Here is a 23,915-nt window from a genome sequence, read left to right as displayed (position 1 = left end):
AGTACTTCTGCAAATGGAGTCTCAGACAGGGGATGGTGGGGAAGCAATGAGTCATCTGGTCACACCCTCCTCAGAAGAGATTTGCCAAGATAAGGGACGCCAAGGCATCTGATTAAAACAGCAGCACAAATTCTGAAAAGGAAGTGTAAAGTGTGAGTGTCCCCACTAGGGACAGATAGATCTGTCAGTTCTCAGTTTCCAACCTTAAATTTAATTCTCCACATTTCTTCAGCTATTTGTGATTCTTTCTTTCTTTAAAAAATAAGTCCTCATGGAAATTTGTCAGCATTTTAGTGCAAATTTCTCCTAATAAAAACTTTATTGTATATATTTTGCCCAATATATCCATTTTCCAGTTTCCCCTAATATAATGCATTTTTATGTACTCTTCACTGACATATGCATATATATATACGCACACTTTGCCCACGAATATGCATTTCTGTAACCATTACTTGGCTGGAGAACTCCTTTGCAAAATTCAGAGAAATTCAAATTGTGTGGATTTGGTAGGTTTGCTCTTACAGGCAAACCTAATCAAATTTATCCCACATCCCTACCTTGCACCCCAACAGTAAACTTACAGGCTTAATATTAAGAGGAGGGCAATCAAGATGACCAAGGGTCTGGAAAGCAAGCCTTACGAGGAATGGTTGAGGGAGTTGAGTATGTTTAGCCTGGAAAAGAGGAGATATGATAGCCAGCTTCAAATATCTCAAGGGCTGTCACATGGAAGATGGATCAAGTTTGTTTCCTCCTGCTCTGGAGGGTAGGACCCAAACCAATGGCTTCAAGTTAGAAGAAAGGCGATTCTGAGTAAACATCAGGAAGAGCTCTTTGACAGTGGAACAGAATCCTGTGGGAGGTTGTGGACTCTCCTTCAATTGAGGCTTTTAAGCAGAGGTTGGATGGACATCTGTCCTGGATGCTTCAGTTGAGATTCCTGCAATGCGAGGGGCTTGGATTAGATGACCCTCATGGTCCCTTCATCCTTCATGGATCACTGCCTGGTCATGGCAAAGGGGCTTGAATAACTCAGAGAAGCTATGAGCTATTCTGTTCATGGCCACCCAAGATGGACAGGTCATAGTGGAGAGTTTTGACTCAACGTGATCCACCTGGATCAGGAACCGGCAAGCCACTCCAGTATCCCTGCCAATAAAACTCCATGGACAAAAACAACAGGCATATAAAAGTTATGACGCTGGAAGATGAGCCCCTCAGGTCGGAAGGCGTCCAACATGCTACTGAGGAAGAGCGGAGGACAAGTACAGGTACAAGTACATCACAGCTGATGAAGCGGCTGTGCCAAAGCCAAAGATCAAACCTATCCATTCTTAAGGAAATCAGCTCTGAGTGCGCACTGGAAGGACAGTTCCTGAAGCTGAGGCTCCAATACTTTAGCTACCTCATGAGAAGAGTAGGGTCCCTGGAAAAGACCCTGGCGTTGGGAAAGATTGAGGGCACAAGGAGAAGGGGACGGCAGAGGACGAGATGGTTGGGCAGTGTTCTTGAAGCTACCAACATGAGTTTGATCAAACTGCGGGAGGCAGTGGAAGACAGGAGTGCCTGGCGTGCTCTGGTCCATGGGGTCATGAAGAGTCGGACACGACTAAACAACAACCACAACAACAGGGTCCCTTCCCCTTCTATGATTCTCTAAGTGTGTGTGTGTGGCTGTGACCCTCTGCTAGCATTTAGCCCCCAGAATGTCCCCCATATGGTAATGTAGCTCTCAAACTGAAAAACGATCCCCAGTCTTCCTCTCTATGGTACTAATGAGCAATGGCACACGTACACTATTATATGTGAATTCCCCTCTATCGCTGCTTTATAAGAACCTTGGACACTTCAAGCTGATTAAGTCATTGTTAAGACATGCATTTTACTTGCAGAAAGCAAGGCTGTGGGGATTTGTGAAAAATTCAGGGGGGAAAGACACTCTGTTACAATAAGTAATGCATCCTGCTAGTGCAAAATGAAGAGAGAGAAAACGTGAGGGCTCTTGAGAAATTAGGAGGATTTGGCTTGATTCGCTCGGAGTATATAGATCTGTGTATGTACATAATATATATGTATATAAATATTCATGCACCCCCATTTTACTCCCACAGAGAAATAAATATGCTCAGCGTAACATGGCATATAGAAGGGCCAGTGTACATCTTTATTTAAAATACACAGGATGCTGAGATGGAAAAGTACAAAAAAGGAAAAGAAATACATATTGTTTTTGAAGCTGAAGCATGAATATGGTTGTAATTTTAATGTTTCTTGCTGGAAAAAGGTCATCTTTGGCGAGGTCGGGTTTTTCTTAAGGTCATTTCACATTGAGATATCTGCCTGCTTTTGACATTTCATCTAGAAGAGGCACAACTATTCTGACACATGAAATGGGTTCTTTACAAACCCAATGGCTATTTCTATCAACATCTGTTATTCTTACACAAAGGGGGAATATGCATTGATTGCAAACAAGGCTTCATGGTTTTTTTATTTTTAAAAAAGAGAATATTAATGTAGCCATTTGCACTTAAAGGGACAGGAATGTCCAGCTTAAAGGGGGGGAGAGAAATAAAGAACAGTTTCACCCATTGCTACAAAAGTCATCTTTGCTCATTATGGTTGTTGAGTTTGTTTTGTAATTATGCTGCTCCTATGGAATCAGTTCAGTTATGGGTGGCTTCTAATACGTCCCCCAAAACCCCCCACAACAATCTGCCCTCCAGATTTTTGAACTCCATGTCCCTTCAGCCTCAGTCAACACATGGGGTTGTTGGGAGCTGTAGTCCAAAATATTGAGATTGTACCAGGCTGACGAAGGCTATGCTAGGCCTTCACATACAACTTGATAATAAAGTACACAGTTTGTCCACTTACCAATTTACAGGTCAGTCATTAGCATGGTTACTTTGAAGTTAGTCCCACTGCTTCCAATCATTTATAAAAAGGTAATGCATAGTACTGGAGGCTGAAGGTTGTGTTGTGTGAAGCAGTGGCACAATCATTGTTATTCACCATCCTCAGTGGCGTAGCGTGGGTTGTCAGCACCCGGGGCAAGGCAAGTAATTTGCACCCCCTAACCTGTGGATTTGCGCCCCTAACCCGTGGATTTGCGCCCCCTAACCCTAACCCCCAGATGTTGCGCCCGGTGCGGCCAGCCCCCCCTGCACCCCCCACGCTACGCCACTGACCATCCTCAATTAATCGTTCAGGCAGTCCCATGATGGGCATGGATTCCACCACGTTTTCACATGTGAAAGGGGCGAATCCTTATTCAACCTGGCTGAAGGATGAGAAAGTGGTTGCCACTCATTCAGATCATCCATGCGTTGGGTTTTGTAGATATTTCAACAGAGCTCAGTAAATTGTCCAAATATATTCACACATAAATGCATCCTCCTGACTTCAGGCTGTAATTGTTCACAAGGCTTTTTGAGATACTACAAGGCTTCACTTGTAGTCGGAAAAATTGACAGCTAACAAAAGGTGACAAAGTTCTTGGAACCTATACCATAACAGGAAAAAGCGAAAGGAACCAACCATATTCAATTCGTCGTAAGCTTGATTTGTGTGTTCTCAGGATGAAAGTGCAGGGTAGGGGTTAGAGTGTTGGACAAGGACCTGGGAGACCAGGGTTCAAATCCCTGCTCCCTCATGAAACTCACTGGATGACGTTGGGCCAGTCACAGTTTCTCAGCCTAACCTACCGCACAGGGTTGCTGTGAGGATGAAATGAGGAGGGGGAGAACCATGTACGCCACCTTGAGCTCTAAGGAGGAAAGGTGGGATGTAACAGTAAAATAAACAAACCAATAAAACAATGTTCTCAGAATGCTTGTGATCCATACCTGGCTCTCACAGCCTAGACCACGTGGAGCCCCTATGATCACATGGGTACCATCCAGTGAGAGCCAGTGTGGTGTAGTGGTTAAGATCAGTGGACTCATAATCTGGTGAACCGGGTTCGCGTCCCTGCTCCTCCACATGCAGCTGCTGGGTGACCTTGGACTAGTCACACTTCTCTGAAGTCTCTCAGCCCCACTCACCTCACAGAGTGTTTGTTGTGGGGAGGAAGGGAAAGGAGATTGTTAGCCGCTTTGAGACTCCTTAGGGTAGTGATAAAGTGGGATATCAAATCCAAACTCTTCTTCCATGCTAAAATCAGCAGTATGGATTAGAGGGGTGCTTGCATGGTAACACCTCTATAAAAGTAAAGAAAAAAAAGGTAAAGGACCCCTGGACAGCTAAAGGTGACTATGGGGTTCCGGCGCTCATCTCGCTTTCAGGCCAAGGGAGCTAGCATTTGTCCACAGACAGCTTTCTGGGTCATGTGGCCAGCATGACTAAACCACTTTTGGTGCAACAGAACACCATGAGCGCATGGAAATGCCATTTACCTTCCTGCCTCAGCGGTACCTATTTATCTACTTGCACTGGCGTGCTTTTGAACTGCTAGGTTGGCAGGAGCTGGGGCAGAGCAATGGGAGTTCATCACGGGGATTCAGACCGCCAACCTTCTGATTGGCAAGCCCAAGAGGCTCAGTGGTTTACATCCTTTATATATCCCCTCTATATCATCCCACTGACTACACGTGATTCAGTTATCCACATTGCCAGAGAGAAACTGAGCCATGCAAAAGTTGTAATCTTGCCACTTTGGCAATGCATGAACAGAGTAGTAGAAAGGATGATAAAATACACTCAAAGCTCTGCTGGATCAGATCAAAGAACCCTCTTGGTCCAGCATGTTCCACACTGTTCATTTCATAAGCTTATTGTTCTAGCCAAACTTGTAGCAGCTGTATTAATAAAACAACGCAGAACATCCATCCATAATATAAGCAGACTTCCCTGATGCAAGAGAGAGAAGATACCAGAGACCCCAACAAATCCACACTGATTTCAGATTAAAGCTCCATGTCACCAAAATAAGATAAAGAGAAGGAAGCGGTTAGGTGGCATGCTTCACTAGAAGAATCCCTAATCTAAAATGGATGTCCAAAAATCGCAACTGGAATCCTGCCAGACAGGGAGCTTGGAAAAGAGTGAATCGCTACACAATACAGAAAATCCCCCCCAAACCTGATGCTGAATCAACTAGTGTATGTACATAACTAGAAGGTGTTTTATACTGATTCAAACCATTGATCCTTCTTGCTCAGGAGTGTCTGCACTGCCAGGCAGCAGCACTCCAGGGTTTCAGACAAGGCTCTTCCCAGCCCTACCTGCAGAATCTGGAGGCAGGACCTGGGTGCTCCTATAACCAACATGCATATTCTGCAGCCTAGCTGCAACCCACTCATAAGCCTTCTATGCTCAGGATAATATTTTATTCTCTTGCTAATTATGCTGTTTTAAACGTGTGTTTTATAACTGACTTCCTTTAGTCGTGTTTTCTTTTGAAAGGTTTAAGATAACTTTGCTGCCTTCAGTGTGCATTCTGTAGCCGGCCTCCTTTGCAATGTTTTGTTTTGAAATCTTTTAAGATAATATCCTGGTTTCCTGTTAATTACGTTGCTTTGAATGTATCCTTTATGTTTGACTTTCTTTAGTAACGTTTGGGTCTGGATTGTTTTATATGATGTTTTCATGCAGATTGTAAACTGCTTTGACACGGGTGGCGCTGTGGGTTAAACCACAGAGCCTAGGATTTGCTGATCAGAAGGTCAGAGGTTCAAATCCCCACGACGGGGTGAGCTCCCGTTGCTCGGTCCCTGCTCCTGCCAACATAGCAGTTTGAAAGCATGTGAAAAGTGCAAGTAGATAAATAGGTACCGCTCCGGAGGGAAGGTAAACGGCGTTTCCGTGCACTGCTCTGGTTCGCCAGAAGCGGCTTAGTCATGCTGGCCACATGACCCGGAAGCTGTACGCCGGCTCCCTCGGCCAATAAAGCGAGATGAGCGCCGCAACCCCAGAGTCAGTCACGACTGGACCTAATGGTCAGGGGTCCCTTTACCTTTACCTTAAACTGCTTTGAGGTGTCTTGTTTTTGTTTTAAATAAAGTGATAGAGAAACAACAACAACAACAATAATAAAAAACCAACTTCTTACCAGCTTACCAAGCCTTCATGCCACAGGGTTAGGTTGCATTTGGTGGGAAAAGATCTCAAGTCCCTCAACGGAGGGACCTCAACGGAGACAGTTCGCCATGGCTGCTTTCCATTTGACAATAGTAAACACTACCACCCCGATGCTCAGTTCTATCTCTTGCACTAATCAGAACACCTGGGTCTCTAACAAAGGAGTCTTAGCAATGTCGCAACATCACCATTCCATGAGAGTGAAACCAGTATAAATTTATAGCTGCATGCCCTAATTACTGTCTCTGTGTATGTGTGTGTGTGCAAAAGGTATGTAGGTAGGTGTTGTACTCTGAGATTTGCTTACGTTCTTTCATAAACCTCTTGGTTTCCCTCCCAGAATGATTTTCATTTCATCAGGAAACACATTTGGTTTTGTGATTAATCTCGTCTTGGCACCAGCCCAACCATTTGCTGCGAATTGCTTGTACGAATGTGGAATTCAGCGATCTGAATGTTTTGTGAACAGCAGCTAATAAGGGATACGGACAGGCCAAATTGGCACTCAGCTCCACTGAGGCAAACTGGGAAATGTGCAGGTTTTTGCTTGTCCCACTGGCTCCTGAAACATCAGTAAACTTGGGGTCACAATCCGCCCAGCTATGCTGAATGTGTCATATTAAACTTTCCTATGAAGTGAGTGCTTATGGCAGACATCCACCGGGAACTACAGGTGCTGTGATTCTGGATTTGTGCCATATGTCCAGAGGGCATTGAAGAGGTTAATATCCAGGTGCAAGAAATGTGCTGCTGGAACATGTTCTGCATTGCTTTCAGACTTTGGCCTCAAATAATCTCCTTTAACATATTTTATTAAAGTGTCATAATTAGATTTATTTAATGTACTGGGAGCCAAGGAATGTCAGCTCAGTGAATGACCAAAAAAAAAAAAAAAAACCCTTTCAAGAGAGAAGGAAATCTACATTTCTCCAGTTTCTTTTAATCATCTCAAGCCTGTTTAGGGACAGAGATATGATGATCCAGGGCATGGGTAGGCAAACTAAGGCCCAGGGGCCAGATCTGGCCCAATCGCCTTCTAAATCTGGCCTGCGGACAGTCTGGGAATCAGCGTGTTTTTACATGAGTAGAATGTGTCCTTTTATTCAAAATGCATCTCTGGGTTATTTGTGGGGCCTGCCTGGTGTTTTTATATGAACAGAATGTGTGCTTTTATTTAAAATGCATCTCTGGGTTATTTGTGGGGCATAGGAATTCATTCATTCATTTTTTTCCAAAATATAGTCCGGCCCCCCACAAGGTCTGAGGGATAGTGGACCGGCCCCCTGCTGAAAAAGTTTGCTGACCCCTGATCCAGGGTAAGTGAAATAGGGGGCACATCTCCTGCAGAGTTAGTGCTTAGAGATTATCTGTTCCCAAATGGGCAGCTGTTAATTGACTCTTTCCACTAAACCCTGCAATTGTTCCAAAGTATGACCCACAGAATTTTTGTTCAAAAGTTTGCCTCACCATTGAGTTCCGTTAGGTTGAATCCCCAGTAAAAGTGTTTAGGATGGCACTTTTAGGACTGCTCTCGAAATGTGGAAAGCTGCATTTTACCAAATCAAACTATTGATCTGTCTAGCTCAGGAGCTGTGCCAGGGTTTCAGATGGGGGTCTTTCCCAGAAATGCCAAGGATAAAAACGGGGACCTTCTGCCATCTTCCCATGTTAAAATTGCCATTGTGGGGGCTGATTAAAGCAACCGCTGCAACTAGATTTTTATTGGCTGTATTTATTGTAATTGGTTTTTAATAATAATAATAATTTTTATTTATACCCCGCCCTCCCCAGCCAAGGCCGGGCTCAGAGCGGCTTACAAGCAATAATAAAAACAAGATGAATGATTACAACTTAAAAACAAAAATAAAACACAACATTAAAATAATGGAACATTAGAATATTAAAATGTAGCCTCATCAACTTTTGTGTCTGTAAGTCACTTTCCCTGAGTAAAGCAAGTAATAAGTATTAAATAGCAACAACCCCCTCCATTCCTCTTAAAGGCATGGAGGTTCTTCCTATGTAAAATCAGTGAAGGGGTGGGATGTCAAAAACCCTTCAGTAATTATTGAATCCACTAGTCAATGAAGAGAGATGCTCACATTTTACTGAGGCCCAAAGTGCACTATCAGACGCTCCAAGTTTCCCTATTTTCCAGAGCAGATCCAGATTTACAGAAGCCGTCCCAGTTTCTGATTTGATCCCGGAATGCCCTGCTTTTCCTTGTTGTTGTTTAGTTGTTTAGTCGTGTCCGACTCTTCATGACCCCATGGACCAGAGCACACCAGGCACTCCTGTCTTCCACTGCCTCCTGCAGTTTGGTCAAACTCATGTTGGTAGCTTTGAGAACACTGTCCAACCATCTCATACTCTGTCGTCCCCTTCTCCTTGTGCCCTCCATCTTTCCCAACATCAGGGTCTTTTCCAGTGAGTCTTCTCTTCTCATGAGGTGGCCAAAGTATTGGAGCCTCAGCTTCACGATCTGTCCTTCCAGTGAGCACTCAGGGCTGATTTCCTTAAGAATGGATAGGTTTGATCTTCAGCTTTGGCCCAGCCACTTCAACTATAGCTTTAACTATACGGACCTTTATTGGCAAGGTGATGTCTCTGCTTTTTAAGAAGCTGTCTAGGTTTGTCATTGCTTTTCTCCCAAGAAGCAGGCGTCTTTTAATTTCATGACTGCTGTAACCATCTGCAGTAATCATGGAACCCAAGAAAGTAAAATCTCTCACTGCCTCCATTTCGTCCCCTTCTATTTGCCAGTAGGTGGTTTTTTTATGTTGAGCTTCAGACCATATTTTGCGCTCTCCTCTTTCACCCCCATTAAAAGGTACTTTAATTGTTCCTTACTTTCTGCCATCAAGGTTGTGTCATCTGCATATCTGAGACTCTCCACTAGGACCTGTCCGTCTTGGGTGGCCCTGCATGGCATAGCTCATAGCTTCTCTGAGTTATTCAAGCCCCTTCGCCACGACAAGGCAGCGATCCATGAAGGAGTGCTTTTCCTTAGGATGTCACTATTGTCATTGGAGAGATCTTAGAGGGAATGGAGATATGTGACACACACACACACACACACACACACACACACACACAGCCAGCCAAGGAGACAGCCTATAGAAGATATCTGAAGTCAGCTCTGTATTTGGAAGTTTTTAATGTTTAATGCTTTATTATGTTTTTATATATGTTAGAAGCCACCCAAAATGCCTGGGGCTGAGTCTGATGGGTGAGGTATTATTATTATTATTATTATTATTATTATGGACGTCCCATTTTCATTAGAGAAATATTGGAGGGTATGCATTATACAGAAACCCCAAACTACTTCCGAAGTGCAATTAAGTCAGGGCTATCATTATCTTTTTAGCCAGACACGAGTGCTCATCACTGTATAGGGTGACTGGCAGGATGGAAGAAGAATGAGAGGTGACACTGTTGCATTTTACTTGACTTGCCCTGATACATTTCATCACACAATAATCAGGGCAAAAGAAGGAGAAAAGATCCTCGAAGAAGTGAGGCATGCAGTGATTCATCAGCGAAACCATGTGACTCATGTAGCCGTCCTTGACTCACTGTGACTAAACTTACAAATCTCAAAAATGGATACAAAAAGTGCAAGTCTGGGCATTTTGCTGTGTTGGAAACCACAGTGAGCATAAGAGCATAAGACGAGCCTGCTGGATCAGGATCAGGCCAATGACCCATCTAGTCTAGCATCCTGTTCTCACAGTGGCCAAACAGATTCCTGTGGGATGGCAACAGGGAAAAGGTAAAGGTAAAGGACCCCTGGACTGTTAAGTCCAGTCAAAGGCAACTATGGGGTGCAACGCTCATCTCACTTTCAGGCCAAGGGAGCTGGCGTTTGTCCACAGACAGCTTTCCGGGTCATGGGGCCAGTATGACTAAACCGCTTCTGACACATGGAAACACCGTTTACCTCTCTGCCACAGTGGTACCTATTTATCTACTTGCACTGGTGTGCTTTCAAACTGCTAGGTTGGCAGGAGCTGGGACAGAGCAATGGGAGCTCACCCCGTTGTGGGGATTCACACTCCCGACCTTCTGATAGGCAATAAACAGGATCCAAGCTCAATATCATTCTCTCTACCTGCGATTCCCAGCAAGGGGTATTTTGCTTGTGAGATAACACACACACACACACATCTCAGGTCCAGAACTACCACCAAGAGAGGTTTCTTCGAACTTGGCAGTCATGCAGATACCAGATCCGAATACCCAGACTGTCTCTAAAGCAGGAACGGGAGCCATAAATAGATGCCTCCTGACAAGCCCACTCCCAGAAACTGCCATGGTATCCCCCCCTTCGCCAACCCCACCCTCACCCCCTGGTAGCTTCCACAGTTGTAGGTTTCAGTTATAGGATTAAGTTCAACAGCTACTTTATGTTCATGTCAAATGTGCTTCATTACTCCGAGAAAAACATATGTAATAATTTTAGCCGGGATGGATTTTACCTGCTGCTTTGCCGCTTCGAATTTGTTGCCAGGGGCTGGCTGATTCATTTCCCTTGCAATAATGGCTTATTTGTGGTTACTGAATCATACGAAATAATTGTAATTCATACTATTTTTAACATATTGTTTTGCATTACCAGTGAATTGTGCATGTGGGGGGAATTGCATCCACAAATATACATTGATAGGAATATTGCTGTGGTCTAGTTGGCACGCGGCTGTAGGACGCTAGAACTCAAAGGGGACCCTGTGTGCATTAGGGCTGTTACCCAGCACAACGAACTTTTGAATCAGGGCGTGGGGGTGGTGGGCGGAAGAGAACTCTTCTCCTCTGTTTTTTGATGGGGGGCGGTGTGGCAAGTGAAAACATATGGCATTTCCTTTGGGGTGGGGTGGGGACGCCTGCACTTACCAAACAACAACCTGTGGTTATGTACTAGGGCAAAATGACTCTACCATATCGGCATCCTTTCCTTGCCCATGGGTGTGAAGAAAGGTCAATCTGCTGTAAATCATAGAATCACAGAATTGTAGAGATGGAAGTGACTCATAGGGTCACCTGGTCCAACCCCCTGCAATGTGGGAATCAGAGAAGAAGAAGAAGAAGAAGAAGAAGAAGAAGAAGAAGAAGAAGGGGAGGAGGAGGAGGAGGAGTTTGGATTTGATATCCTGCCTTTCACTCCCTTTAAGGAGTCTCAAAGCGGCTAACATTCTCCTTTCCCTTCCTCCCACACAACAAACACTCTGTGAGGTGAGTGGGGCTGAGAGACTTCAAAGAAGTGTGACTGGCCCAAGGTCACCCAGCAGCTGCATGTGGAGGAGCGGAGACGCGAACCTGGTTCCCCAGATTACGAGACTACCGCTCTTAACCACTACAGCACACTGGCTCTCACTAAAGACAGTTAGCTGCCAGGCCAGGAGGTGGCTTGGCCTGCAGTGACTGCCTGCTGGCTTGTTCGAAAGATGCTTGGAGTCAGGGATAGAAAAACCTTTTCTGCCCAAGGGACACATTCCCTTCTGAGCAACTTTCAGAGGGGGCCAGTAGGAAGCAGGGATCAGAGGCGAAAGTGGGTGGAACAGTAAATGTATACCTCGGGTTAAATATGCTTCAGGTAGAGCATTTTCAGATTATGCTCCGTGGTGAGCCGGAAGTAAAGGAACACGTTACTTCTGGGTTTCGTTGCTCGCGCATGCGCAGACGCTCAAAATGACATCACGCGCATGCGTAGAAGCGGTGAAACACGACCCGTGCACACGCAGACATGCGGTTGCGGGTTGCATTCTACTCAGGATGTGAACGTTCACATCCAGAGGTACCACTGTAATTCCCTTTTATACAGCAGGGTACTTTAAAAACAGTCTCTCTCACACACCCTGCCTATCCTCCAGCCAAACAAGGAAGAGGTATTCTTAGATTCCAATAACAAATTCATATAGTCATAGGATTGTAGAGGTGGAAGGGACCATGAGGGTTCCTGCAATGCAGAAACCTTTAGCCAGGTGTGGGGCTCGACCCCACAACTCTGAAATTAACAGTCTCATGCTCTGCCAGCTGAGCTGCATCTCTTGCAGCCGGTCAGTAACACTTGCGGGGTGAAACAAGGCCAGTGAGGGGTGTGGCTTGAGGAAAGCTCCAGAGCAAGAGCATCCAATATGAATTTTACCTTCATTCAAAGAATCATAAAATCATAGAATGGGAGAGCTGCAAGGGACCACGAGGGTCATCTAGCCCAATCTGCTGCAATGCAGGAATATGCTGCTGTCCCAGTCAGTAAACTGGTTTCTTTGCAGTTGCACATCCTCCTCTATCCTTCATGTAGGGAAGAAAAAAGCATTATCAAAGTTCAGCTGCACAGAAACTCTGAAGCCCAGCAAAGCAGGGGGTGTGGCTCAAAAGGCGGTCCCAAGTGTCAGAAGGAGAGGTCTGGAAGGTCACATTTTGTCCCATGACCTGAGGTTCCTCACTCTTGCTCTGGTAGAATGGAGGTACTTAGGCCTCTGAGAGAAAACCAGCCACTCATTAATGTTTCTCCCTCATTGTTCTCTTCTTGCCTCTCCTTTTAGAGGGGAGCCAATTTGAGCCCCAAGTTATGGGTGCCCAGCGTGCATAACATCAAGATGTCACATTGTGACATGACGTCATGACGTCATCTGTGCCCCCGACCTCAGAACCTGTCTTCTAGTGGCACCTCACAAGACCTCACAAGACCTCGGAAAGCATCTCCGAGATCTTGTGAGGCCTCAGAGAGGCCTCTTGTGAGACCTTGGAACCTGACTTCCAGTGCCAACTGAAGTCAGGTTCCAAGATCTCACAAGACCTCGGACACCACGTCTGATGTCTCACGAGGCCTTGGACGTAACTTCCAGTGCTTCGTGAGGCACTGGAAGTTGTTTTGGAGGCTCTGTGGTGTGGCCCACAAGAAAGGGGGCAGCCAGAGCCCCCTACAGTTGGCACCCCTGGTGTTCACACAAACACCTCCTGTGTCTCACACCAGTTGTGTGTTTAATGCATGAAATGGATCTCTCTGGGGGCAACTCACAGATTTCATCTACATTTTCAAGACCCCCACTTTGTATGGAGGACTTCTGCCTTAATGAGTATGCACACAGAGTTCCTACTCATGCTCTGCGCACCAAGCACATTGAGAGCATGGTCACAGAGCAAGTTAGTGACAGACAGTGGGGCTAGCCTGTGCTTGAAAGTGTGAAGGGGTTCACCTGAACCCCTCTCTAGTCATTCTCCTGTATTCCTGAATTCATGAAAACTAGTTAATGGAAGGAACATGGCCGTCATTTTTGTATCAGTGGTAGTCTGGTGTTTGTTTTTTTCTGGAGTAGGATTTTTTGATTATGCAGCAAAAAAGAAAAAAGATATTTGATTGCTTGCAGAATAAGAGGCATTTGAAGAATAAAACACACACACACACTCATACAGACACCACTTAGAATTCATGCCAGTGGGGAAGGGAGCTACCTCATTAATAGAATAATTGAACTGTTAGTTAATTTTACTTGTTATCTGCAGAAAAGGGCAAAAATATATTTTTGGGGAAGCAATTAATATTTGTTCCGCAAATGATTAAAAGAACAGCAACTTATCTCTAACATATTTGGTAATTACGTCCCAGACACCTTTTTTATAATATATACATAAAAATGTATAAATGAAAATGGTATAAAACGCAGAAAAATATTCCTTTATAAAAGGGGGGGGGATAATTTACAAAACACCACAAAGGTGTCAGCTATTCCCTGTAAGGAACTTTCTTCCCTTCCCTTGTTCTTATTTGCAGCAATTTGCTAATTGATAATTGATACCTTTATCTTTGTTAACAGTAGCTGCGGGTATATCAACACTTCCCACTTGCTACAATCAATACAGTTTACAATGAGGGCCGATAATGCATAAAATTAATAATAACAGCAATAATTTAAAAACAGGAATTTGCAAGGGGAATTTTTACATTCCATTTACTTTTTGCATCTTGTTTATGGCCCTTTTAACTGCTTTCTGCCTTTCCTGCAGCCAGACATCTCTGTCATAAATAAGGATTATATCCATATAATATAATTCTCAATTTTTCAACATCATCAGCCACCACAGGCCATGGGCTGTATGGAAGCCAAGCCAACTGGCACAAGATAACAGGTCAGCTCATTGCAGTGCAATGCCTGAGTTATATTTCCAGTTACCTTAAAGCAGGGATGGTGAAACTCACATCCTGTCCCAGCCAGCATAGCCAAAGGTCAGAGATGAAGGGAGCTGCAATCCAACGAAGTCAGGAGTGTCAAGGCTGCCCCACCCTTGTCTTAAAGCAGACATAGGCAAACTCGGCCCTCCAGATGTTTTGGGACTACAACAACTCCCATCATCCCTAACCACTGGTCCTGTTAGCTAGGGATGATGGGAGTTGTAGTCCCAAAATATCTGGAGGGCCGAGTTTGCCTATGCTTGCATTAAAGTAAGTTGCAATGCCACCTCCAGGCTTTTGGGGGAGACAATTGGACAAGGCACCTTCCCCTATAGGTCCTCTTGATTGCCATTGCCAACTCCACACCTCATCATTGATGATGATGATGATCATCATCATCATAATTGTATCATTTATACCCCACCCATCTAACTGGGTTTCCCCAGCCACTCTGGGCAGCTTCCAGCAGAATATAAAACATAAAGAAATGTAAAAACCTCAGTTCGCCTCAAATGTGCTTGTTCTTGTGAATTTGTTAATTTATAATGTTTCATACCTGCCTTTCAATGATTGGCTTATTTTAAAAAATAAATTTACACCTAAGGGTCTGTGGGGCCTGATTTATGCGTATCTCCTAAATGTGCACACAAATTGGCAGCCCTGAGCATAAGTGGTAGTTGTTGTGCATTGTTTAGATGCTAGGCCTACACGTTTCAAACATTCTCCATAAACGGAATGAAAACCTTTGAGTATGAGGTGCCTGATAACTACAGTTCTGAAGCCAAAGTTCAAGGAGGAAGTGGCAGTTGTTTTCTCATGGCTGCCCAAATTCAGTTCCTTACTCTCTCTGGGTTCCCTTCTTAAGAAGGAGGCGCAACAGGCCCAGGCAGCTCTTGTTGGGATTTGGACCCTTGGCAGGTGTTCAACTATGCTGAGATCAGGCACCAGCACTGACATAGCACAAGATTGGGATTGTATACACCTACCGCAATCCTTGTGCTCAGGTCACCACTGATGGTCCTTCACCATGATCCAGCCTAATGTACCATGTCATTGTTACACTGGTGTGCCCAGTCTGAGATGTGTAGACTCAGTACTTTATAATCCTTTCCTGGTGCTCCTGGAGGGAAGAGGAACGAAGGAACATAGAGTCTGCTGCATTGCAAAATTCAAAAACATGCAAATGCAGAAAGGGGGCTGTGTTTTGGTTTGCATTTCCCTCTCACCCCCCTTGCCTTCAAATGTGAAATGATTCAAAATTCTCCCACATCCCTATGAAGGAGAAAGTAGATGATTGGAAGCTAGAGATGGAGGAGAATTTCATTTGGTCCTCATTTATAAGGGAACCAGTTGAATTTGCCTATTCTGTGGTGGCTCCTTGTTTGTGGGATGCTCTCCCCAGGGCAGCTCCCCTGGCACCATCCTTACATATCTTTAGGTGCCAGGCAAAAATATTCCTCTTCTCCCAACAATCTGTGGCCTTTTAAACTGCCAGGGTATGGTTTTTGTTTGCTACTGCATTGTGAATATTGTGGTTTTATACTATAACACACACACACACACACACACAAAACGGTCCTCAAATTCAAACAACAACAACAAATTGTGCTCCTAAACTAATACAGTTTTTTTGGGGGGGGATTTTGCACTTATCTCAATTTTAGTTCTCAACTCAAGCAGCAAACCAAAACTCAGAAACAAATTTATGTTTTATGCTAAAATACAAATGCATATGCAGATCAAAATTATCATTTTTGGGGTAAAATATGTACTTAAATGTAGCCCCTACCACCCCCCCCAAAAAGCACAGATTGATATGTAAACAGAATGAAGATTCATGAAATTGACATGGACTGCGAAATTGACATGGGCTGCAAATAAACTCATGCATTCATCCCTAAAAGAAACTAGTTGTTTCCACTACTCTAAAAAGTTTTGGTGGAACGTGAGTGGATTTTGTTCTGCCCCAGCAAACCTCCAGCCTGCTTTGCGGAAAAAAACACAGAGTGGTCTCCATAATCCACTCCATATTTTTGTATCGGAATTCGGCTGCGCAGAGTTCTCCCCATGCGTGCCCAGAGCCCTCCAGACACATCCGATAGAGTCTTCATGTGGCCTGGGTGTATTCCTGGTACTGTTTGTAAATCTGAGGTTTTACAGTTAAGTCATCTGGGCAACTGTTTTCTACTGTTGGCCTAATACAGCCCTTTTCAACCTGCTGAAATGCACCGTGCCAATTGGCAAAAAGCTGTACAGCTCTGCTTTTGCCGCTAATGTGAAGCATCTGAAGCCAAGAGCAGGAGCGAATCCTATGAGGGGGAAGGAGGCTAGCAGCAGGCAAGTATTCCTTTCAGAATAAAACAACACGACTCAACCAGTGAAGCAAAGTTAACACACTAGGACCCAAAACACGACGAACAGAAATAAAGAGCCTCTGGTTTAATCTGCTGGTGCCATTAAATTAAACATAGTTGACTTGCTGTTGGGGATCATATTTATCATGGGGTGACGCAAGTCTCTCTCCAGAAGACTTGCGCTAGAATGAAGGCAACACGCTTTGATGTTAAAGGCAGTGCTGCCTTCACCCAGTTGCAGCTGGTAACTGAGCCATGACTTCCTACACCAGACAGAAAACAACTGTGAATCTACCGGAAATGAGTGCATTTTCATATAAAGTCAAATATTGTATAAATCAACACAGTGTCTTCTATGGGGATATTATCTGGTTCATTGTCCTCCTTCCATTAAAGGACAACCACATTTGGCAAAGCTGGCGTTTTCTTTACTAGTACAGATGCTGGCAGGGGCTGATGGGAGTTGTAGTTCAGCAGCACCTTGAGGGCACCAGGTGAGGAAAAGCTGCTTTACGATATGTGAAATTCGATCCGCTGAATGGGTTCTGTTTGGTTGCCTTGTGCTAACCTACCACTTCTTTAAAGAGCTTAGGGTATCATGCATGAGGGTTGCTCAATACTATCCTCACAAACCATGCTGTGAGGTAAGTTAGGCAGAGAATGCGGATGGCCCAATGTTATCCAGTGGGATTCATGACTCTTTTTTTTTATAAATTGCATCTCCCAAGAAAGAAAGAAAAGAAAGAAAGATGTCCCACTTAATTATGACAGAACTCTTGAACCATAAACCATCTATCAAAATGTTGACCAGACAATGACTCTATATTCAAGTTGCTTCCCATATGCAAGCCATTTTTAAACAGTCATGGCCCCCACACAAAAAAAATGCTGAGAAGTGTACTTTGTTAAGGCTCCTGAGGGTTATTAGGAGACCTCCTATTCTCCTCATGGAGCTACAATTACCTAGGGTTCCTGGCAGTGGCATTGCATGGGTTGCCAGTGCCAGGGGCTGCATGGAGGCAGTGGGTGGGAGGGATGGAAACATGCAGAGTATGCATGTGCATTTCAACTTCCTAAAGGTGTCTGCTTCACCCAGGAAACTGCAGCCACAGAAATAAGAAAAGAAGAGTTGTTGGCGTTGTCTGGAGAGGCCACTTCCTGGTTCGCATGGAGAAGCTGTTTTCAATGGAGCCCAACAATGGAAAGTGCAGGTGTATTGAGGCAGCACCAGGCATTGAAATTTTGCACCCCCTAACAATTTTGTTAGGGGGTGCAAAACAACAAAGGTCTGTATAGTTAAAGCTATGGTTTTCCCAGTAGTGATGTATGGAAGTGAGAGCTGGACCATAAAGAAAGCTGATCGCCAAAGAATTGATGCTTTTGAATTATGGTGCTGGAGGAGACTCTTGAGAGTCCCATGGACTGCAAGAAGATTAAACCTCTCCATTCTGAAGGAAATCAGCCCTGAGTGCTCACTGGAAGGACAGATCGTGAAGCTGAGGCTCCAATACTTTGGCCACCTCATGAGAAGACTCCCTGGAAAAGACCCTGATGTTGGGAAAGATGGAGAGCACAAGAAGAGGGGGACGACAGAGGACGAGATGGTTGGGCAGTGTTCTCGAAGCTACCAGCATGAGTTTGACCAAACTGCGGGAGGCAGTGGAAGACAGGAGGGCCTGGCGTGCTCTGGTCCATGGGGTCACGAAGAGTCGAACATGACTAAATGACTAAACAACAACAACAGCAACAACAATTTTGTGCCCAGGGCAATCATCCCTCTGGCCCCCAGCCTATGCCACTGGTTCCTGGGGAAGAAGAATTTATTGTAAAACCATTCTGGGAAGAATAACTTTGTGAGGGGAATAAGGGTCTCCTAACAACTTCAGCACCTTGAAACTAACTACATTCCCAGGATTCTTTGGGGTAAGCCATGACTATCCAAGGTGGCATAATACTTCAAATATATGGTGTGGCTGCAGCCTGGGTTTAAGCTTTGAAGCAGCCATTCTGTGCTCTGTGGCTATTCTATAGGGAAGGTAAAAGGGGGGGGGCGGGACCATAGCATACAGTAGAATTAATTTTTTATTTAGCCATCTCTATTGTTCTATACTTGGGTCAAGACCTCTCACCTCTTGTTTATTTCTTTCCATGTTGACCTTTCACTGCAGCACCAGGCTAATTTTGTGCTCCAGTGACCAAGAATGGGAATTTGTCACTTTATTCAAAAAGAAATGAATATAGGTATGCTTGGAATTCTCAACAAGGCTTTAACTCTTTCCACACTAAAGCTATCCGCCTGTTCTCTGTTAAGAAATGTCTTTTTCTGAAGTTGCGATAGATTGGAGATAGATATATAGTATCTGCATCTCTTGTCTGACAAAGGATTTTCCTTTCTTCCTTCCCCTGTGGAAAGCTGGCTATGATTTTCTTTCCTGCCAGACAAAGACCACCTTACATATTGTAGGGGGGACAAAAGATGGCTGTCCCCTAAGTACATGATGGTAGCCATGTCCCCCCCCCCCCCGTAGAATTACCAAGAAGGGGCAACATCTTATAACATACTGCTCCTTCCAGGCGACTTTCTAGTCACAGTATAAGAGTGGGAACCTCAGCACTTCTCCAAGTGAGCCAGAACGGTTGTTTAAAAGAAGGAAAGATCCAGGAAAGACATGGACCAGCATGGAAATTCTCCCCCAAAAAATTAAGCCAGTTGAAAGCATGACTATTAAAAAAAACCAAAATCCTTAAAAAATCTGCACAGACTGGCCACTTTATGTGCAAGGAACATAAACCAGGTCAAGAATCCTGAACTTTCATCCATTCCTAATTCTGGGTCTGGTTGGTGTTCAGATAGATGACTGCTCAAGAACCACATCCACACCAACTCAGTTTCCATGGCAGAAGGTAGGATACATTCTAAATAAATAAATAAATAAATAATGCAATTAATATGAATTATTATTTTTATTGATATTTATTAAATCTGTACACCATCATTCATCCGTGGGTCTCGGGGCGGTTCACATCATAAAATTGCAATTTCAGCTTAACATACCCAAAGCTCCGTTAACAGGCATTGTCCATAAATCTCTTCCTATCATTCACGGTGGCCACATAGAAACACCACGTCTGAAGGCTTAAGCGTGTATGGTAGGATGAAGGGCAGCGAGGACACACACCCCCTGCAAAGAAGAAGAAGAAGAAGAAGCTTAATATGCATTGGGCACAATCGGTGGGCACAGAATGTTGTCTACGGACTGTAGGGAGAAAATGGAAATCTGGGAAGTGGACTGTCACGGAAAAGGACATATCAGCTTGGTTTGAACCCCGAACAGCTCTCACACCATAATGTTTTGCTTCAGGTCCTGCTAATAGTACCACTACTAATCGCTAATGGAGCCACTACATTCAGGGTTCGTATTTCTGCCTTCCTGCTCTGTTTGTGAGCTTCACAGCCTGAATCTTGCACCCAGCCTAGGACTGGACCCACAGCAAACAGCCAAGCACTTAACTCTGTTCTTACTTAACAATGTATTTATATGGTGTTGTGTTGCTGTTGTTTTTGTCCACACTGCCAACCATTGTGCGTGCTCAGCTTTTGAGCCTTTAACATTCCTACATCCCTTAAGTTGCAGGAGGTGAACTGGAATGAGCATGGGCTTCCACATAGCCACTTCCTGTCAAGCTGCTCTCTCTCTTACGCAGCACAGGTGTGCAGTGGAATGGAAAGACACCTAATGCCCACCTTTCCTCCCCTTCCTCCTGTCCCCATGGCAACCAGACCAAAACAAAACAGAAGCCGCTAACCTCTGGCAGTGCAGCTGAGGCCTGAAACCCTCCAGAAGGAGCATATCTTACCATGGCCGGCACAATCCGAATGGGAGTGTGTAACTTGCAACAGCATGTCCAGAGTTGTGTTTATACTGCAAACAGCCCAAGTGGGTCAGGTCTGCTTTTATTAAACCCACCGTTAACAACTCTCCAGTATAACTGAAAGCGAATGACAGCAGCATCTAGCACTGTTCACTTTAGTTATGCAATTAGGCGAATTTACATTAAATCAATCATGGAATCATAGGAAGTATCGCAGCTCCTTGATGTAAGTATCAAAACCAAATACTTTCCTTTACACGGCTGACCTTTGTCAGCTCCGTGTAAACTGAACCAATGATGAGTCATTGAGCTAGCAAATTAGCTTCTCGTAGTTGTTGACAGGGTCAGCAGAAAATCTGTGGCGTTTTCAACAACAACAAAAACGAACTGATCTCTTAGGTACTGAATATTATTACTCACTTGCTGCATTCAGTCTTCATAATCTCCGATGACATTCAGAAATCCTCAGGAGTGGAGTGGGAAGAAAAGGAGACCCCGGGTATTTGCGCTATTCTTTGTATAACCGCTTGTATGAAGTGCAAACAAATTTGTGATGCCACAATGTAAAGATTGTACCAGCTGCTCTTTGTGACGATATCCTTCCCCCCGCCACAGAAAACCTCCCTGCACCTAATAAGGTTATTCAACTTTGTGTTGTTTCTTCAAAAAATGAGAACAAGATGAGAGCAAGGGCAGCTTAAGGTGCTGAAACTTGGAAGGGAAGGTGGGATTGAAGATGCTCATGACTTCCTCCTCACTGAGCCCATTATGAATTAGGAACAGATCCTATAAATGGAGAAAGTGTGGTTCAATAAATTATGGGTTCTGGCAACTTTGAGCCAGATAACATCCTGGGGTTATACAAGGAAAACTGAACAAAGCATTATGGATCTTTGGAATAAACATAAAAGAGTGACAGGATATATACCCTTTCCCTGTTTTATAATGGCTATGTAGATTTATATTTAAGGTTCGAGGACACATCCTGGTCAGGCAAAAACACTTGAGGGGGTGGAACAAAACCAGGGAAATTTGAAACCTGGGAAGGACTGTGGGCTGGGGAGAGGACCCACATCCAGCTGTAGGAACCAAAACCAGGGTCCTAGTGCATACCCTTCAACACCTTGAAGCCAAAATCTGGGACGCCATCTTCCTGGATTCCATCTGCTCTTTTCTTACCGCAAGAACATGGCAGCCATATTGGTTGCTTTCTTTCAGAGGAAAATCACACTGTGAAACGACATGAGATCACGGGACACTTGCGGGGTATACTAGTGCCAGAGCTAGGCTATGATGTAAGCTATCGTGCTTCCATCTTTGGTGTGGTATACTAAATGTTTGGAGCCCACAGTCCTTGTACTAGTCACCCCACTTTGGGGCTTGTTCAAGCATAACTTAGCAAAGGAATACTACTAAGAAAAGAGAGAGAGAGATGTCCAGGGCTTTTTTATATATATAAACAGAGCTCACTAGACCTCAGCTCAGGCACCTCTCAGGCAGATGCCATTGCCATCCTAAGAAAAAGAGGGAGAAGTTCATAGTGAGTTCTGGCACCACTTTTTCTAGAAAAATAGCACTGGATGTGCCCTGAAAACTGGGGCAAAGCCATTTAGCTCCCTCCATCAGGGAACACTTACTTAATATTATACATATCAGATAATTTAGTTCCTTATTTAACACTGCATCAAAACGCATAACTTCTAGGGTGGTCCTACTTTACAGAAGACTCTTTGAAGAGGCTGCCTGGTCCAAGTCCAGTTTAAAGATCAAGAACCCCCCATAAGAGGAGCGGGGGTCTTGAAATTGCCCATCAAAACTACAGCAGACTGAGGAGGAACGTAGGACACCATGTCACAACCACCACCACCACCCCGAACACAGAGGGGGAGGTATTGTATTTCTAGTTGCACTAGTTATTTCTGACATTGCGTCGCTACATATAAATTTACTCATGCGACTTTGATGCAAATCAGCACCCACTTTTGTCCTCTTTTTTGACGATGTCTAAATGGCCAACCTACTGTCTTCTCTTCCCTCCAGAGGGACTTTATATAACTGTGCTGGTCTTCCGAATCTATTTTGCTTTTGTGCCAATATGTTAGCCAACTCTGTTGTTCCTTCTAATATTTGGCATTTGCTTTTGAATTATGCTTGTCCATCTGTTATTTGTCCTTTTCGTGGTGCATTCTGCCCGTTCCGTTTGTTCTTCTTTTTTTTCTTTTTTTAAAAAAAGAACCAGTTACATTTTCTACCACACCAGCACCGAAAATTCTACCGGTATATCTGTTTTACTTCCATCTCCTATCTTTTCAGGTCTAGCCTGCAGCTCTCAGTTGAGGGAATATGATTCACCTGCACCTTCATGTGTCCTTGGGTGACTGAAGGTGGGGCAGGTCATCTGGGGCAATGGAAGGGTGTGTACATGGGACAAGGAAGCTGAGAGAGCAGGAGCAAGTCTGCAACTGATTCCCAGTTCAGCTAAAATCCACTGTCAGAAATCGGACCTTAGTGCCTTGATCTCCTCATCTCCCCCTCTCTGCAGCTTCCCCTCTGCAACAATGAGAAGCTACAAGTGCCCCCACGGCATTTGCATGAAGGATGACAGGACTTAACTGTGCAATTGAAGGAGGTGCTGATTTCAGCGCAGCTTTCTCAAGCATACCTTTCGCAGAAAACTCAGACTTAAGAACATAAGAAGAGCATCTAGTGCTGCTTCCTGCTCTCACCGTGGCCAGTCAGATGCCTGTGGGACGCCAGCAAGCAGGATCTGGGCACAAGAGCACTCTCTCCTCCCATGGCTTCCAGAAACTGGTTTTTGGAAGCATTGTCGTCTCCCACTGTGGAAGAGGAAGAGGAAGAGGAAGAGGAAGAGGAGGAGGAGGAGGAGGAGGAGGAGGAGGAGGAGTTTGGATTTGATATCCCGCTATATCACTACCCAAAGGAGTCTCAAAGCGGCTAACATTCTTCTTTCCCTTCCTCCCCCACAACAAACACTCTGTGAGGTGAGTGGGGCTGAGAGACTTCAGAGAAGTGTGACTGGCCCAAGGTCACCCAGCAGCTGCATGTGGAGGAGCAGGGACACAAACCCGATTCACCAGATTACGAGTCTACCGCTCTTAACCACTACACCACACTGGCTGTGGAGGCAGAATACAGCCATCCTGGCTGGTAGCCTTTGATAACCCTCTTCTCCGTGAGTTTATCTAATCATCTTTTGAAGGCAACTGCGTTGTTGGCCATCACTGCCTCCTGTAGGAACAAGTTCCATCATTTAACTGTGCATTTCACATTATCCGCAGCCTTTTGCCAGGTTCTGAGGGGAAGAAACCCAACTTGTCAATGGTCCCCTCTCATTACTGTCAAGAACATCAGTTAGGGAGGGATAAAGTTGGTCCAAGGGTGGTGATCAAGGACGCAGATCAGTGTTTCCC

At 44.6% G+C, this 23,915-nt stretch overlaps 3 long non-coding RNA genes across 3 annotated transcripts in view; 1 reads left to right on the top strand and 2 right to left on the bottom strand.

The window, feature by feature from the left end:
- LOC309531221 overlaps positions 1–6,350 on the bottom strand; it is a 43,745-nt gene extending 37,395 nt beyond the window's left edge. The window contains exon 1 of the long non-coding RNA XR_014219145.1: positions 6,056–6,350. This is a non-coding gene — a long non-coding RNA (uncharacterized lncRNA). The remainder of the gene's footprint in view (positions 1–6,055) is intronic.
- Positions 6,351–19,556: 13,206 nt separating this feature from the next.
- LOC309531235 lies at positions 19,557–20,345 on the bottom strand. The gene is made up of 2 exons (XR_014219162.1): positions 20,135–20,345; positions 19,557–19,793 (listed from the first exon to the last, which is right to left on the bottom strand). It is a non-coding gene; the product is annotated as an uncharacterized lncRNA (long non-coding RNA).
- Positions 20,346–20,397: 52 nt separating this feature from the next.
- LOC309531190 lies at positions 20,398–23,144 on the top strand. The gene is made up of 3 exons (XR_014219124.1): positions 20,398–20,710; positions 22,189–22,373; positions 23,027–23,144. It is a non-coding gene; the product is annotated as an uncharacterized lncRNA (long non-coding RNA).
- Positions 23,145–23,915: the final 771 nt, after the last annotated feature.

The sequence above is a fragment of the Podarcis vaucheri genome (assembly GCF_965113315.1).
Source record: "Podarcis vaucheri genome assembly, chromosome: 1".
In the NCBI taxonomy this organism is placed as follows: Eukaryota; Metazoa; Chordata; class Lepidosauria; order Squamata; family Lacertidae; genus Podarcis; species Podarcis vaucheri.
Note: the sequence above shows the minus strand (reverse complement) of the source record. Positions and strands in the feature narration are given on the sequence as shown.